The 16,067-nt window shown below is 44.9% G+C and overlaps 1 protein-coding gene across 1 annotated transcript in view; it reads right to left on the minus strand.

The window, feature by feature from the left end:
• Window positions 1-2,593: 2,593 nt before the first annotated feature.
• Window positions 2,594-16,067, minus strand: part of DTL (denticleless E3 ubiquitin protein ligase adapter) — a 75,882-nt gene continuing 62,408 nt past the window's right edge. The window contains exon 16 of the transcript XR_014146475.1: window positions 2,594-2,853. The gene's annotated coding sequence lies outside the window, so the exon portion shown is untranslated. The remainder of the gene's footprint in view (window positions 2,854-16,067) is intronic.

Raw genomic sequence — 16,067 nt, forward strand, 5'->3', positions numbered from 1 at the left:
TGACTGGTCGGAGGAGTTGGGCCTCCCACTCATAGTGTTTCGGTGGTTTGTTTCCATTCTTTGTGGTTGTGTTTATGATTGTGGTACAACTACTTGGAACTGAAATGTAGTTTCTTTGGAGACGGGGGTATTTTGTAGACACAGTGTGAAATTCCTTGGGCTGGGAGGGTCCCCAGAATGTAACACAATATCTCTACTGGTTCTAGAGCTACGCAGAGTAGATAGGATTCTACTGTTACAACTAGAACAAGGGTAAATACAGGATTTACTCATTTGTTCATTTTTGTAGCTAATGTTTTATGATTACTTTTAATGTGCCAGGCACTATACTAACAGAAGAAAAAGAGGGCCCAGATCCTCTTTGTACCCCCTCCTGTCCATAGATTACAACACCATCAGGTTAAACTTTACTCATTCGTGCTCACAGTAACTAATCACCTACTGTGTGCTAGCTCAAAGGTTAAGAGGATATACCATAGCTTCCTTTTATCCATGGAGGATTTGTTCCAAGACCCCCAGTGAATGCCTGAAACTATGGATAGTACCAAACCCTGTATATACTGTTTTTTCCTATACGTACACACCCATGATAAGGTTTAGTTTATAAATTAGGCACAATAAGAGATGAACAACCTACCCAATAATAAAATAAAACAATTACAACAATATATCTAAAAGTTATGTGAATGTGGCCTCTCTCTTTCTAACTATGTTATTGTAACGTACTCACCCTTCCTGTGATGACATGAGAAATAAAATGCCTACGTGATGAGATGATAGGAGGTGAATGACGTAGGCATTGCGAGGTAGCATTAGGCCACCACTGACCTTCTGATGAGATGTCAGAAGGAGGATCATCTGCTTCCAGACCACAGTTGCCTGCGGGTAACTGAAACTGAGGAAAAGCAAAAAGGCAGTTGGGGGGGGCGGGGGGGGCGGGGGGGGAGGCCACTACTGTAGAACTGCTATACTTCTGGTCTCCCAGGAACTCACAGTGTGGTAGGAAAGGAAGCGCAGAAGCATGTAACTATCCTGTTTCAAGTCCTGTTTGGCATGAGTGAAATGTGCTTATTCTACCCAGAGCTTAGTACTGAAATAGAGCTAGAAAAGAAATGAGTGCAAAGTACCGGAGCATAAGAACTATATGTTTGGTGCTGTACTCCGCAATACAGCAGAAGAGCTTCTGCTTTTATGGAACAGAGTTTGAAAGTGTAGGCTTAAGAGAAGTTGGAGGTTGTATCTTGGCTCTACTACTTACTTAACAGCTGTGTGACCTTGGGCAAATTACCCTCCCTCTCTGAGCCTCACATTTCTCATCTATAAGATGGAGGAAATACCATCTACCACATGGATTACTGGGAAGAGTAAATGAGACCTTTTTGTTTTGTTCGTTTTGTTTTAAAGAGCTTTCAATTTAGTCCCCTTTTATTCTAATCTACTACCTTGCATAATGCTAAATTAGCGCCTAACTGTTGCCCTAGACTGACTTCCCAAGGACGGTGACTGTGTCATATTCAGTTTTGTATCTACGGTGGCCCCTGCGTGTTGTGTTGCCCCCAGCGCACGTCTGGGTTGGAGTCCCTCACAGCTGCTGCTCCTGCACCCAGGCCATGGCCACCAGCCACTGTCCAGGGGCTTGTGGCTAGGTGGCGTTGGTTCTCAGCACGAAGAACAATCTAAATACCTGGGGGCATGGAGCTGGAAGCTGGCGGGGCTGAGCTTGCTCCTTCTCTCCTGCAGGTGCCTGATGTGCTCCCTCTGTTTTAACCTCCTCGCACGCCCAGGCTTTAACACAGCCCCTGCCCTTCTCTTGCTGTCCACATTGCACTGCCTTGCCTGTTGGCTGCTGATTTCCTGCCCCACCTGACTATCCACACTGGCTCTCTGAGCCTCCCTGATACAGCACTCTCTGTATCAGTGCCTCGGAAACCCGTGGTCACATAGGAGCCATCCCCAACTGACTTCTAACTCTTTCACCTTGACTCGGTGCCCTCGTGGACAACCTGCTACTAGCTTTTCTGCCCCAGTTGGACTTCTGTCCCACCCTAACCCATTCAAGAAACACACATCGAGTTCTTAAAGTGTGCCAGGTTCTCTGCCAGAGAACCCACAGATGAAAGACCCGGTCCTGCCTTGAATGACATCTATGACAGCCCCTGTCTTTTGGAAAAGGATTGTCCAGCCTCCACAATGAGGTTTTCTTGCCCACTTTGATGAGTAGAAGACACCAAGGTGACTTCTGGTGGGGTCCTAGAGCCAGCCCTCTTTTTTTTCTTTTTTAAGATTTTTTATTCATTTGAGAGAGAGAGAGCAAGTGAGAGCATGAGCAGAGGGAGGATCAAGGGGGGAGGGAGAAGACTCCCTGCTGAGCAGGGAGCCCGATGTGGGGCTTGATCCCAGAACCCTGGGATCATGACCTGAGCCGAAGGCAGTTGCTTAACCGACTGAACCACCCAGGCACCCCATGTGTGTGATTTTAAGAAAGGATATATTCTCATTGTTACATAAATGCTTTTTTATATAAGAATGCATAAGGAACAAATTATTATGGGCCTATCTGGGGAGGAGAACAAGACCATACTAGGAAGCTATATTCATTTTATTTTATTTCATTTCATTTTATTTGGAACCTATATTCATTTTAAACTCTACAGTGGGTACTTAAGTTACTTTCATAATAAAAATACAAAGTTGACAGGGTACATATATTACTTTCAAAATAAAAATGCAAATTCAAATAAAGTCATGGCAAACCAAATACCTTTTAATTAGGAGTTTGCTCCCAGTCTCCCTCTGGTGACTAGGTTGGTGTGCCTCATCTCCTCACACACTGCCAAGTCTGAATCTCAACAGCTGCAACAGGAGATGATGGGCAAACAAAAGGTATGAAGAAATAAACAGGGGGCACCTGGGTGGCTCAGTCGGTTAAGTGTCTGCCTTCGGCTCAGGTCATGATCCCAGGGTCCTGGGATCAAGCCCCGCATTGGGCTCCCTGCTTGGCGGGGAGCCTGCTTCTCCCTCTTCCACTCCCCCTGCTTGCGTTCCTGCTCTCATTATCTCTCTCTCTGTCAAATAAATAAATAAAATCTTTAAAAAAAACCACACACATCAACATCATATATGATAAAAAATTCCTATAGGTTTCCAAATGGGACAATTATAAAAGTAGAGGCTAAATTTTCTAGAGAAAGGTCTCTCTTAAAAAAAAAAAAAAGATTTATTTATTTATTTTGAGGGGGGTGGAGGGACAGAGAGAGAGGGAGAGAGAGAATCTCCAGCAGGCGTGGAGCCTGACACAGGGCTTGATGTGGGGCTTGATCTCAAGACTTTGAGATTATCACCCTGAGATCATGACCTGAGATGAAACCAAGAGTTGGATGCTTAACGAACTGAGCCACCCAGGCTCCCCTAGAGAAAGGTCTCTTTAAAGCTGCAGACTCTCCACTCAGATTGGAGGGAGCAGGTGCCCATTTGTAGAAAAAATTTGTCCTCTATATTCTAAAAACTATTGCAGGACAGTAAATTCTTCCTCCCACTCATTTTGCCTTCTGCTTTCCTTCTTCGGATGATAAGTTTCCTCCAAGAAGGGAAGGGCTGAATTTTAGGTCACTTGTCCACCCACTTCCTGAGAACAGGTCACTTCCTCAGTCCTCATTGTGGACCCTGCCTGAGAGCATGGGGGAAGGACTATTCTTTGGCTTGGTGGTTTGGTCAAACGGCCTTTGAGGGGTCAAGTTTGTCTGAAGACCTGTTAATTTCCTTGGATTTTTGTTACCCTGGAGCTTCTCCCTCAGGGAAAAGGAGGGACCAAAACAACCAAGTCAAAAGATTTGAGAGGGTGGAGTTAGTTTGACTGTTTCCCTGAACAACTTTTTAGTAGAGAATCTCTGTCAGACTCCTTCTGTTCCTGCCCTTTTCCTACCTTTCAGGATTACTTAACCTTTCTGGCCTTGGAAAGCTTTCCCTCACAGTGAGGGGTCAGGAGATGGTGGAAAAGGCTAGTAAGTGGCTGAACTAGGGTCTAACCCAGTCTTTCTGCCTCAAAATCCTGCAGAATCTCCAGGCTCATCCCCTCTTCTCCCTGTGGGAATTCACTGCCCCCTTCAGGCAGAGCTTTTCTCAGCTGTAAGCACGTCTCCTTCTGCCCTCCAGACTGTCCTTGAGTGGCTCCACATCCCACTCCCATCCTTCCCACCCCTACTCCCTGCTCAAATACCACCCACCTTTTCAGGTTACCCTTTTGGTCCTTTCATGAAGATCTCCCCGAGCACTGATATATGCTAAGAAGATACTGGATTTTAAAAATACTTCAAAAACAGTGTGCAAAAGATTATTATTATCACTGATGACCTTAGCTGTGGGGCACAGTCAAGCTGCAGGCTTAGCCCTGTGGCTGCCTATGGCGGAAGCCTGGGATTCTCCAGGTTGGCTTTTCCACACAGGTGACCTAGAGCAGCAAGGGGGACTGATAGCCTGGTGGGCCAAGGAGCTCTAGCTCAGGGTGAGAGAGAAGCCAGCCTGAACCAGCCTGCTGGCCAGAGGTGCAGGGAGAAAGCAGCCTGCAGTTTGCACGTCAAATCCCTAACTGTTTTGCCTCAAATATGAAGGGGGTCACTTTCTAAGAGGCAGTCAGTTCTTCCCACAGCTTCCCTGATGCCACCAAAACAACTCTTGGTTGCTCTCTCTCTCAGAAAACAGCAGGATACAGTGTGGTCTCAGGACAGAACCTGGACATTGATTCAACCAGTTCCTCTGACCAGGGCATTCTGACTGTCGCCATCCAGACCCAGGGGTTCTTATTTCCAGATTTATTAGTAGAAAAGAATCTGGGCTTGAGTCAGAGAATCATAAAATGTTAAGTGGTAGAAGAGAATTGAGGAGAAATCCAACACTCTCTGATAAGGTAAATGAGGCCTCGAGAGATTTCAGAAGTGGTTTCCAATGCCAATCCTTCTATCTGTCTTCTTGGGGGGGGGGGGGCGGCGGTAAAAAAAGGATAAAGTAGTGAGTTTAAAAAAATCATCTAAATTTATTCAATTTAAAAGATGTGTCTTTTGGGGCACCTGGGTGGCTCAGTCGTTAAGCGTCTACCTTCAGCTCAGGTCATGATCCCAGGGTCCTGGGATCGAGCCCCACATCGGGCTCCCTGCTCCGCGGGAAGCCTGCTTCTCCCTCTCCCATTCCCCCTGCTTGTATTCCCTCTCTCACTGTGTCTCTCTCTGTCAAATAAATAAATAAAATCTTTAAAAAAAAAAATGTGTCTTTTATTCTGATATTATGGTCCTCTCTGTTTTTTAGGATTTAAGGTAATTTTGAATACTCTTTAAACAAATAGAATGACTGTACTTGAAATTCCAAAGTTCAGATCCCCCGGGGTTAGGTAGCTCACCAAAGGCCCTATACGTCTAGTCAAGGGCAGAACTGACTTCGAATTTCTATTACTCACTGTTTTCTTCTAAAGCCACAGAGACACTTAATGTATGACCTGGGGTAAATGATTTACATCCTGAGCTCCAGATTTTGCCATCTGTAAAATGAGGGATAATAAAATCTGCTCTGGGTCACCAAGCATTCATGAGGCAAAATGAGACAATGGAGAAAGAACTTTGCGGAGGAAGGTTTTTACACTGACCAAGGGCTTGGTCAGTCCATTGATTCTCAAGGCTCTAGCTGTGTGGATTTTTTGCTTTGAAGCCTCTATTAGTTTCCCAGGGTTGCCAGAACAAAGTACCACAAACTGGTGGTAAACAGAAATTTATTCTGTCACAGTTCTGGAGGCTAGACATCTGATATTGTGGTATTGGCAGGGTCATACTCCCTCCGAAGCCTCCAGGGGACTGTCCTTCCTTGCCTTGTCCACTGCTGGTGACCCCAGCTGTTCTTTGGCTTCTTCCAGCATAACTCCTTTCTCTGCTTTTGGTTTTCCATGACTGTCTTCTGTCTCTGTGACTCTGTCTCTTCACACAGTAGTGTTCTTTTCATGAGGAAACCAGTCATGTCAGATGAGTACAACCCCATCTTAATGTGATTTCATTGGCAATGAGCCTGTTTCCAAACAAGGTCATGTTCTGAGCTACGAGGAGTTAGGGCTTCAACACGTCGTCTTTGCAGGAGGGACACAACTCAACCGGTCACAGAGACCATCCAGGTAAATTTTAAGTTGCATTTTAAGTGGCATCAACTGCCCTAACTCTAAGGAAAGCAAATTTCAGTCACCCTACTTTTCCAAAAAGGACCGCTATGAGGCAAAAACAAAGGGAAGTGGGGAGGTAGGTGTGGGGGGGAGGAAAATTAAAGAAGCTGGTTAATCAATAAACAGAATCCTTGGCTCCTGAGGGATGGAGCACTTAAGAGCTCCAAAAGCTTGACCAAGCTTGAAAGCGAATTCCAGGCTGTGCTCACTCCTCAGAGAACTCTTAGCCAGAGTGCTGCTCCCCCAGAACAATCCGTATTGCCAGGGAAAGGTGAAGCTTTCTTAAGTCAACACACTTGGGCCTGAAGCAATATTTGTTGATGAAGGGTCTGAGCTGGGTCCCACTCTGCCAGGAGCGGACACACTGGCGGTGGGGGCATTGCTGGCCAGGCCCTGGGGCCAGTTGAATCAACACCAGCACTCTTCTTGTCTAGCGGCAAGCCTCTGCTTCCTTCCCAGAGAGTTGTTTTTTTTGTTTTTCGTTCTGACTCAAAGGTCAAAGGCAGCTGTGTTCAATTCTCCCAAGGACTGGGCCAAAGAAGGACATGGTCACAAGGAACTCTGCTCAGATCGTGCAAAGCATTCTCTCTCCATGAAGTTTGTGGACCCTGAGACATGTTCCTTGAAGAAGACAGGGCTACATTCTGGTTTTTGCTGGCTCTTGGCACTTTTGCCTTTGTGGGTTCCTCGCTTCATACAAAAAATACTAAAAATCATGTTTTATGGTATAAATATTAGCGTAATACAATCTGGATTCTTATAGATTTTTTTTTAAGATTTTATTTATTCATTTGACAGAGAGAGACACAGCGAGAGAGGGAACACAAGCAGGGGGAGTGGGAGAGGGAGAAGCAGGCTTCCTGCGGAACAGGGAGCCCGATGTGGGGCTTGATCCCAGGACCCTGGGATCATGACCTTAGCCGAAGGCAGATGCTTAACGACTGAGCCACCCAGGCGCCCCTGGATTCTTATTATACATTTTATTTATTTATTTTTCTTAAGTAGGATCTACACCCAGCATGGAGCCTGGGATTCTTATTATATATCTATTGATATTATATATATATTTCCTTCTGGTTTTAAAATAAATTAAAATGGAAACATTTTTGTTGGTCCCTAAAATATCATGGGCCCTCGGCACTGTGCCTACTGTGCCTATGGATAAGTCAGCTCTTGGAGAGAGGCTATGCTATTTTTAAGCATGTGGGCATGGGTACAGTGAGGGGGGTATGTCTGTATCTCTGGGTGTGAGTGTGATTTAGATCTAGGAGATGGTTTAACATCAATCCAGTCTGGACACAGAAGAATGACCAAGGTGACCTCTTGAGGCCCGGGTAAGCTGAAGGAATAAAGGGGAAGGTACCAAGCCCTTTCTCTTTAGAGTTTGGTGCTCTCTTTCCTCCTGTGAACCCAGGTATATATCCAAATGGAAAGTGCATCTACCTTGTCAGTGGTTCCCTCACTTCCAAGTTCAATATGTGGATACCTTGCCTCATCGCAGGTCAAAGATGTAGAGGTGGATGTGCAAAAGAGGGTGATGAGAAGGGGAGGAAGCCAGAAGGGACTACCTGGACCACTAGTGGAAACAGGGGCCTAGGGCCCAAGATTATTGCATATCAACACAAATCCTGCCTCGCAGAAGGTCCCAAAAAACATTTTTCACTGGGACCAGAGCTATTTTGAGCACAAAGTATTTCATCTTCCATCTAACCTAGCGCTTACCTACCTTCTCATCCATCGAGGAAAGTTGTACCAGTTTCACTGAGTCCAGGAAGCATTCACTGAGTCCTGAGACTCACTTGTGCATTGGCAAACTTCTGTAAAGGGCCAGCTAGTACATATTTTAGGCTTTGCAGGCCTTACAGTCTTTGTTGCAAGTACTTAACTCTGCTGTTATAATGCAAAAGCAGTCATGGATAATATGTAAAAAAAAAAAAAAAAGGCCACAGATGTATTCCAATAAAATTTTATTTACAAAAACAGATGGAGGGCCAGATTTGGCCTGTGGATTGTAGTTTGCCAAACCCTGGACGACCCTAGCTTTCTCTCCTGACCACATCCTGTTCTTTCTTTCCAGAACATTTCTTGAGTGCCTCTTATGTGTTATACACTCTTAGGGATGTTATTAGGTCTTAAATATTTAAGTTTTCCTGTTTTTGCTTCTTGTTTCTTCAGTGGCATCAAAGGCCCTGTTTTCTTCTGTATCCTCCACGAGGCTTAATGTAGCGCTGAACTGAGTATACTTTGGCTTCTTATGATAATTATTGCTTACATTTTTCTGGTCTTGAAATCAATGGGGAAGACATTAGTTAAATTCACTAAAATCCACCAATTTGTATTTGGTGTTCAGTTACCTTCCTTTCAGACTTCTGCTTTCCTCAGGGAGCAACCTCCAGCTCTTGTCTGCAAGGCTCATCCTTTAGAGCTTTGCTGGCTGTCACTATATTCAACTCTTGCCAGTCAACAAATATCTATTTAGCACCTACCAATATACTCTAGATTATTATTTAAAAAAAAAAAGATGCGATCTCTACTCTAAGTATTTATAAACTGTGGACATTGGTAGCACACCAAAAAACCACATGTCCCACTGGTATTACCCTTTTGAAGTCCTTTCCCACATTGACTCTTGGGTTGGGTGGGTGGCCTCCTCAGCCAATGAGATATTAACACACATGAAGCAAGTAGATAAGTACTTGCATATTGGAGCTCTACTTCTTGAAATGCTCCCTTTTAGAACTTAGCTGCCATGCTGTAAGGAAGCCCAGGATAACCTCCTAGAGAGGAGACCAATGTGGAGAGGCCTCAGAGGATGAGGCACCATATGGAGAGAAGGGCCAGCCAGCCCCCAGTGATTCCAATCTCCTTCGCTGAGGTATCAGACATGTGGATGAAGACTTCTTGGATCTCCCATCACAACTGAGCCTCCAGATGATTGCAGCAGCATGAGAGACACTGAGCCAACTGGCAAAAGAACCACCCAACTGATCCCAGCCCATATTGTAGAGTTGTGAGTAATAATCATTTAAGTCACTAAGTTTTGGTGTGGTTTGTAATTCAGCAGTAGACACATTAATTGATAATTGATAGACACTAATTAGGAAGAGTGTATACACACACACACACACACACACACACAGAGAATCCAACCAAGAAGGCGCACCAGGCCATACCTGCTAGATCAAAGACTTGTACCAGCAACTCAAGCCCAAAGACAAGGGCAGGCAAGGCTGGAACAAAACCACTGAGGAATTGTTCTGGGCCTGAATGACAGATAGGATTTGAATATGTGGAAAAGAGCAACATGTGCAAAGAAGCAACGAGAGCAAAGGCTCATCTCTCTCTGGACTACATGCCTCTAAAAGAAGACTCTGAGTGTTAAAAGCATCCCTAAGGATGGACTCTAATGATGGACTTCCAGGAATGGTGATGTAAGGAGGCATTTTGGTATGTGGCTGAGGCACCCCCTCGTTTCTCTCAGAACATGCACGCGGATGTCAACCTACTCCACTTCCTCCTAAAGCCAGCCCTGATAAAAATAATCTATTATCAATTTAGAAAACTCCTAGGGCAAAATCCCCAGAACCCTAATAGGAGGTTCTCTCTTAGGAGGAATAGTCAGCAACAGCTAGGTTTACACTGCCTATTTTATAAAATGGCCAAATGCAAGTTTCAGGGTCCTGTTGTTATCCATCCTGGTCCATCCTGTTTACTAATGATTTGGTTTCTTATCTATGTACTACTTAATTTTTTTTTTAAAGATTTTATTTATTTATTTATTTGAGAGAGAGAGAGAGAGAGAGGGAGAAACAGCATGAGAGGGGGATAGGGTCAGAGGGAGAAGCAGACTCCCCGCCGAGCCGGGAGCCCGATGCGGGACTCGATCCAGGGACTCCAGGATCATGACCTGAGCCGAAGGCAGTTGCCCAACCAACTGAGCCACCCAGGCGCCCTGTACTACTTAATTTTTTTTAAAGATTTTATTTATTTGACAGGGAGAGAGATAGTGAGAGCAGGAACACAAGCAGGGGGAGTGGGAGAGGGAGAAGCAGGCTCCCCGCTGAGCAGGGAGCCCAATGCTGGGCTCGATCCCAGGACCCCGGGATTATGACCGGAGCCGAAGGCAGATGCTTAACGACTGAGCCACCCAGGCGCCCCTGTACTACTTAATTTTTGAAGGCTAATTGCTTCTCTGCCAGCTGAGTTTTTGGTTCCCTGATGGCAACACCATTGACAGATTCAAAGCTGGGCAATGATCACACTGTATTGGAGTTGACTGTTCTCTTCTCTGCAGTTCCCACCAGAGCAAGAGATTCTCAAAGGCAAAGATTTCTTCTGTTCAGTGTTTTGTCTCCAGTGCCTACATATTGATTGACATATAGCAAGTGTCCAGTAAATGTGTAATGAATTAATGAGAAACCCAGGAATATGACAAGCACAAAACCAGGCACATTAGAGTGGAAGACATATCAGGCATAAAAGATCACTAACATTTATTGGCACAACTCTATTCCAGCTTCTGTATTAAGCATGTGATGAATTAGTGTTTAGCAAGTTTTAGTTACATCTGGAGAGGTTAAATTATTTATCCATAGCTGGAATTCAACTGGGCCCCTCTGTTCCCAAGTCTATGCTACACTTTCTAGTTCTCCTCCTGGATGTTGAATACTACCCAGCCACTCCTGTTTGAGGGTTCACCAAATAGGGACAGAGATGGAGGAGAGTTTGACAGGGGGGATCCCTTAGAGAACTTTTGCTTGGCCCTCAGGAATGAGGATTAGGTGCAGACAGAAGATGCCCTCAGAGTTTTTGAAGACCTTTTCATGGGCACAAGGAGGCAGGAGTTGGCACTCAGCCTGTGCTGGGATAAGGATGAGTCCCTCTCAGGCTGTTCTCATCTCCTTCAGGACCAAGTTACTGTTCTCTGGAAGGACTGACATGCAGGAGAGGTCAGCCCGACCTGCCTATTCATAGGGTGGGGCATTACAACTTGACTCTGTTTCTCCCAAGTTTTGTGATTAAGATCGGGAGCTCGGGGTGGGGCAGGGGCTTGGCACTGGGGATGAAGTCGATGAGGGAAATTCAGACTCGCAAAGAGCAGGGTGGAGCTGGGGTGACTCAGGGGGCAGCACCCAGTGTGGGGCAGCCTTTGGCAGGCAGGGGCAGATCGGAGGAAAGTGTCTAACTGCATCCCCGTACGCACGGCTTTGTGGGCACTATTTGTCAGCTGCAGTGCAGTAAGTTAACCTGTGGCTTGGTCTCCAACAGCCTAGGCTCAAATCCTAGCATGGCCATTTACTCTCCCGATGGCCCCGGCAAAATCTTTTAAATTTTTAGGGCTTCAGTTTCCCCTTTATAGCATGGGACTAAAATGCTAGGTTGGGGTGACAAATAAATGGGAAAGTATGCTGAACATCTGTTCCCCTCCTTCTCCCTGTCCTGCTGGCCCTTGATAGTCCCCAGAGCCTTAAAGGTGAGCTGTGTCAGGCAGGGCCATGTTATGATTCTTATGTGTCCCTTTTGCCTTCCTCAGTTGCTTCTTCCATAAAAAAATATTAAAAATTCTATTTTATGACTACATTGGTATAAAGAGGGATATAATCCAAACTGGGCTTATTATCATATATTCATTATTATTATACTCATTTTTCCTCTGATTCTAACAGAAATTAACATTAAAATATTTTGGGGGGGCGGTTAAAAGTATCATGGGCCCTCAGCACTGTGCCTAATGGGTATGTTGGCTCTGGTGTCAGGCTATAAGCTATTCCTACAGGGGTGGGTCTCTTCCTTTTTCCTGAATCTTTGAGTCCCATTGCAATCGAAATGGTCAGGACAGTAAATTCACAATTGAGAGACATTTTCCCCCTGAGATATTCACTGGGTCAGTGAGGGTGTGTGTTGCACATGACTATGGGTATTTCTACGGTGGTCTCAGTGTATCTGCGCCTCAGGGTGTAGCTGTTTTGGAGTGGATGCGGGGTAGTGCGAAAGCCTAAATTATAAAGTGCCTGAAACTTTATTGGTTCATCCAACAAATATTTTTTTTGAGTATTTACCACGTGCCAAGCCCTGTTATAGGAACTGGAGATACAGTACAACGAACAAAAAGACCAAATCCCTGTCCTCATGCAGCTTACCTTCTAGTGGAGGGAAATAGACAAGAAATGAAAAGATTATGTCAGGTGATAAGTGTTAAGCAAGGTGGGTAGAGAGAGCGGTATAAGTGATAAGGTGAGAGTGGAGTGTCTATTATATAGAAGATGATCAGGAAACACGTCTTTGATAAGGTGATATTGGAGCAGAGCCCCAAAGGAAGTGAGGGATGGAGCCACGTGGCTATCTGGGGGAATAGCATTCCAGGAAGAATGAAAGGCAGGTACAGGGCACCTGGGTGGTGCAGTTGGTTAAGTGAATGACTCTTGGTTTTGCTCAGGTTGTGGTCTCAGGGTCGTCCTGCATCGGCTTTGCGCTTGGCGCAGAATCTGCTTGGGATTCTCTCTCCTCCTCCCTCTGCCCCTCCTGCTCGTGCTCACTCTCTCTCTCAAATAAATAAATAAATAAATCTTAAAAAAAAAAAAAAAGGCAAGTGCAGAGATCCTGTAGCAGGAGGCTTCTCAGTGAGCTTGAGGAACAGAATGGAAGCCTGAGTCTGGAGCGGTGTGGCAGGAGATGAATTTAGACAGGCGGCACAGGGCCAGATCATGTAGAGCTTCGTAGGCTGTTGTAAAGACTCTAGCGTGTAGTCCAAGTGTGATGAGAAGCCTCTAGAAGAATTTGTCAGAGGAGTGTCATGATCTGACCTAGGTCTTAATAGTATCACTTTGGCTGCTTGCATGGAATAGATCGGAAGAGGCAAGCACAGAGCAGGGAGGCCAGTTAGGAGACAATTTATACGGATGTGGACCAGAGGGTTAGCAATGGGTGATGCTGAGAAGTGGTCAAAGTGGGGATATGAAGGTAAAGCCAACAAGATTGGCTGATATATTAAGATGTCTGGGGAACCCGAAAAAGAGGAGTCAAGGAAAACTTCCAAACGGGAAGCATGGAATTGGCATTTACTGACATGGGGCAAGGGAAGAGGTTTAGAGAGGACTCCAAGAGTTTCGTTTTGAATGAGTTAATTTTGAGATGCTTTTCTTGGATAAAGATTCTCAAACTGAAGCATTGGCCAGGGCTTTGTAGCCCCACAGTGACCAGTCTTTGGATGTGGGCTGCCCCCAGCAAGGGGGTGCAGAAATGAACTGGGGAAGCTCCCTTTAGCTGATAACATTGTCCAGAGAGGGGCAGAGCTGTGAGTCATCAACAGGCAACACTCATTGATGCTGAGGGAATGCATGTCTTAGTCCTAAAAAGGGGGGATCTGGATGCCACCTCATAGTATCCACTAGAAGCCACCTCTTGTGCTGTTCAAATCCACTCCATCTGGGAACGGTTTCTCTAGAACCACAGTTGGTCTGTTTCCTTGGGAAACTTATGGAAGGTTCGTGGGATTAACCAGCCACACCTCTCCCTGTCTCCGCTCCTGGCCACAACCAATACTCATCATCTCCCTCCTGTACTACCCATTCTAGAGTCCCTTCATCCCGGGCTGGCACCTTCGCTGTTTCAAGTGGCTCACCTGGTGTTGTGACCCAGACCCTCATCCCTAAGGGATCTGAGCAGTGGGTCACCATGACCTTCCCAGATTAAGGCTGCTGCACTTTTCCATTTACCTTTGTAATTGGGAGAGGGGGTATCAGGAGGCACCCCAGTAGATCATGTGAGTGCCAAAGATATTCTTCATTGCTCCCAGGGTATAACACGGCATCCTGATGATTAGGGTTGATCACCTTGGCCAATGTGGCGATCCTTTTCTGTCTGCTAGTCTCTTGGCATGAGGAGACTGAGATGACCAGGCAGCAGCCATGGCTTGAAGCATACTGGAACTTCTACTGTACCTCCTCCTGGTAGAAACATTCTCCATTCGGGAACCAGGGCCTCTAGATCCACAAAGCCACAAGTTGTCAGGGCTGGAAGCACCAACTCCCCAAGGAGGTCACTGGAGTGATGGTGAATGGGTCTTCCTCTTGGTTCCTGGACCTATGTATTCTGCCTGTTCGAGACACGGTACTGTATAATGCTTGTTGATCAGGATGAGATCACATCCTGGGGACAACAGCACAACTTTGCAGTATATCAATTCCAAATTGGTGCCTTAGCTGCATCTTTAAGCAGCCACTTCGGCCCTCTATCAGGCCAGCAGTGTGTGGGTATGAGATAGGACGAGGGGATACCATGGTCGTGTGCCCACTCCCACATCTCCTTTGCTGAAAAGTGAAGCCCATGGTCTAAGGCAAGGTCATGCTTGATCCCATGGCGGTGGATCTAGTGTTCAGTAAGCCTTTGGATTGTGGTGTTGGCCAAGGCTCCACGGGCAAGAAAGGCAAATCCAAATATGGAATATCAACCAGTTGTTTTTAAATTAAATCTTTAATTAAAATCTTTAAAAAAAAAATAGGGGCGCCTGGGTGGCTTAGTCGTTAAGCGTCTGCCTTCAACTCAGGTCATGATCTCAGGGTCCTGGGATCGAGCCCCACATCGGGCTCCCTGTTCCGCAGGAAGCCTGCTTCTCCCTCTCCCACTCCCCCTGCTTGTGTTCCCTCTCTCGCTGTGTCTCTCTCTGTCAAATAAATAAATAAAATCTTTTAAAAAAAATTAAATCTTTATTTGATAACTGGAAATGCCCATGCAGTTCTAAAAATTAAAAATGAGATCCCATGGATTCTTTTACCCAGTTTCCCTCAATGATACATCTTGCCAAACTAGCTCAATGTTGCAACTGGGGTATCCACACTGATACAAATCAGATTGCCCTGATTTTACTTGTACTCATTTGTGTGTGTGTGTGGTTGTGCACATGCACTTAGTTCTATACAGTTTTATCACCCATGTGGGTGTGTATACCCACCACCACTGTCAAGATACAGAACAGTTCCATCCCCATAAGGATCCCTGTATTGGTCTTCTATAACCACAGCTGCCTCTCCCTTCCTTCCCCCACACCTAATGCCGGACAACCATGGATCTGTTCTCCAGTTCTAAAATTTTGTCATTTCAAAAATGTTTTATAAACATTATTATAAAACAGTATCTAAGTTTTAGGAATTGGCTTTTTTATCACTCAGCATAATTCCCTGAAGACTCATCCAAGTCCTGTTCATCAATAGTTCATTCTTTTTGTTGCTGAGTATTCCATGATATGAATATACCACAGTTTAACTATTTATTCACTGGAGAACATCTGGGTTGTTTTCATTTTTTTAGCTGTAATGAATAAAGCTTCTTTGAATTTTGTGTACAGCTGTTTATGTGAACATAAGACTTCATTTCTCCGGGATAAATGGCCAAGAGTGTAATTGCTGGGTCATATGGTAATTATATGTTTAGTTTTATTAAAAAACTACCAAACTGTTTTCCAGTGCAGCTGGATCATTTTACCCTCCCACCAGCAATGTGTGAGTGATTCAGTTTTTCTACATCCTCACCAGCATTTGATGACACGATTTTTTATTTTAGTAAGTATGTAGTGATATCTCACTGTGGCTTTAATTTGTATTTCTCTAATGGCTAATGATATTGAACATCTTTCCATGTGCTTATTTGCCATCTGTATACCTTCTTCAGTGAAGTATCCATTCATATTTTTGCCCATTTTATAATTGGATTTTTTAACTGTTGAGTTTTAAGATTTTTATGTACGTATATTTTTAGACACCAGTTCTCTGTTAGACATATGTTTTGCAAATATTTTCTCCCAATTATTGTTTGTTTTTAAATCCTTTATAGGGTCTTTTACAGAACAAAAGTTTTACATTTTGATGAGGTCAAATTT

This window comes from Leptonychotes weddellii, chromosome 6, assembly GCF_054177405.1.
Source record: "Leptonychotes weddellii isolate Sample4059 chromosome 6, ASM5417740v2, whole genome shotgun sequence".
NCBI classification, from domain to species: domain Eukaryota; kingdom Metazoa; phylum Chordata; class Mammalia; order Carnivora; family Phocidae; genus Leptonychotes; species Leptonychotes weddellii.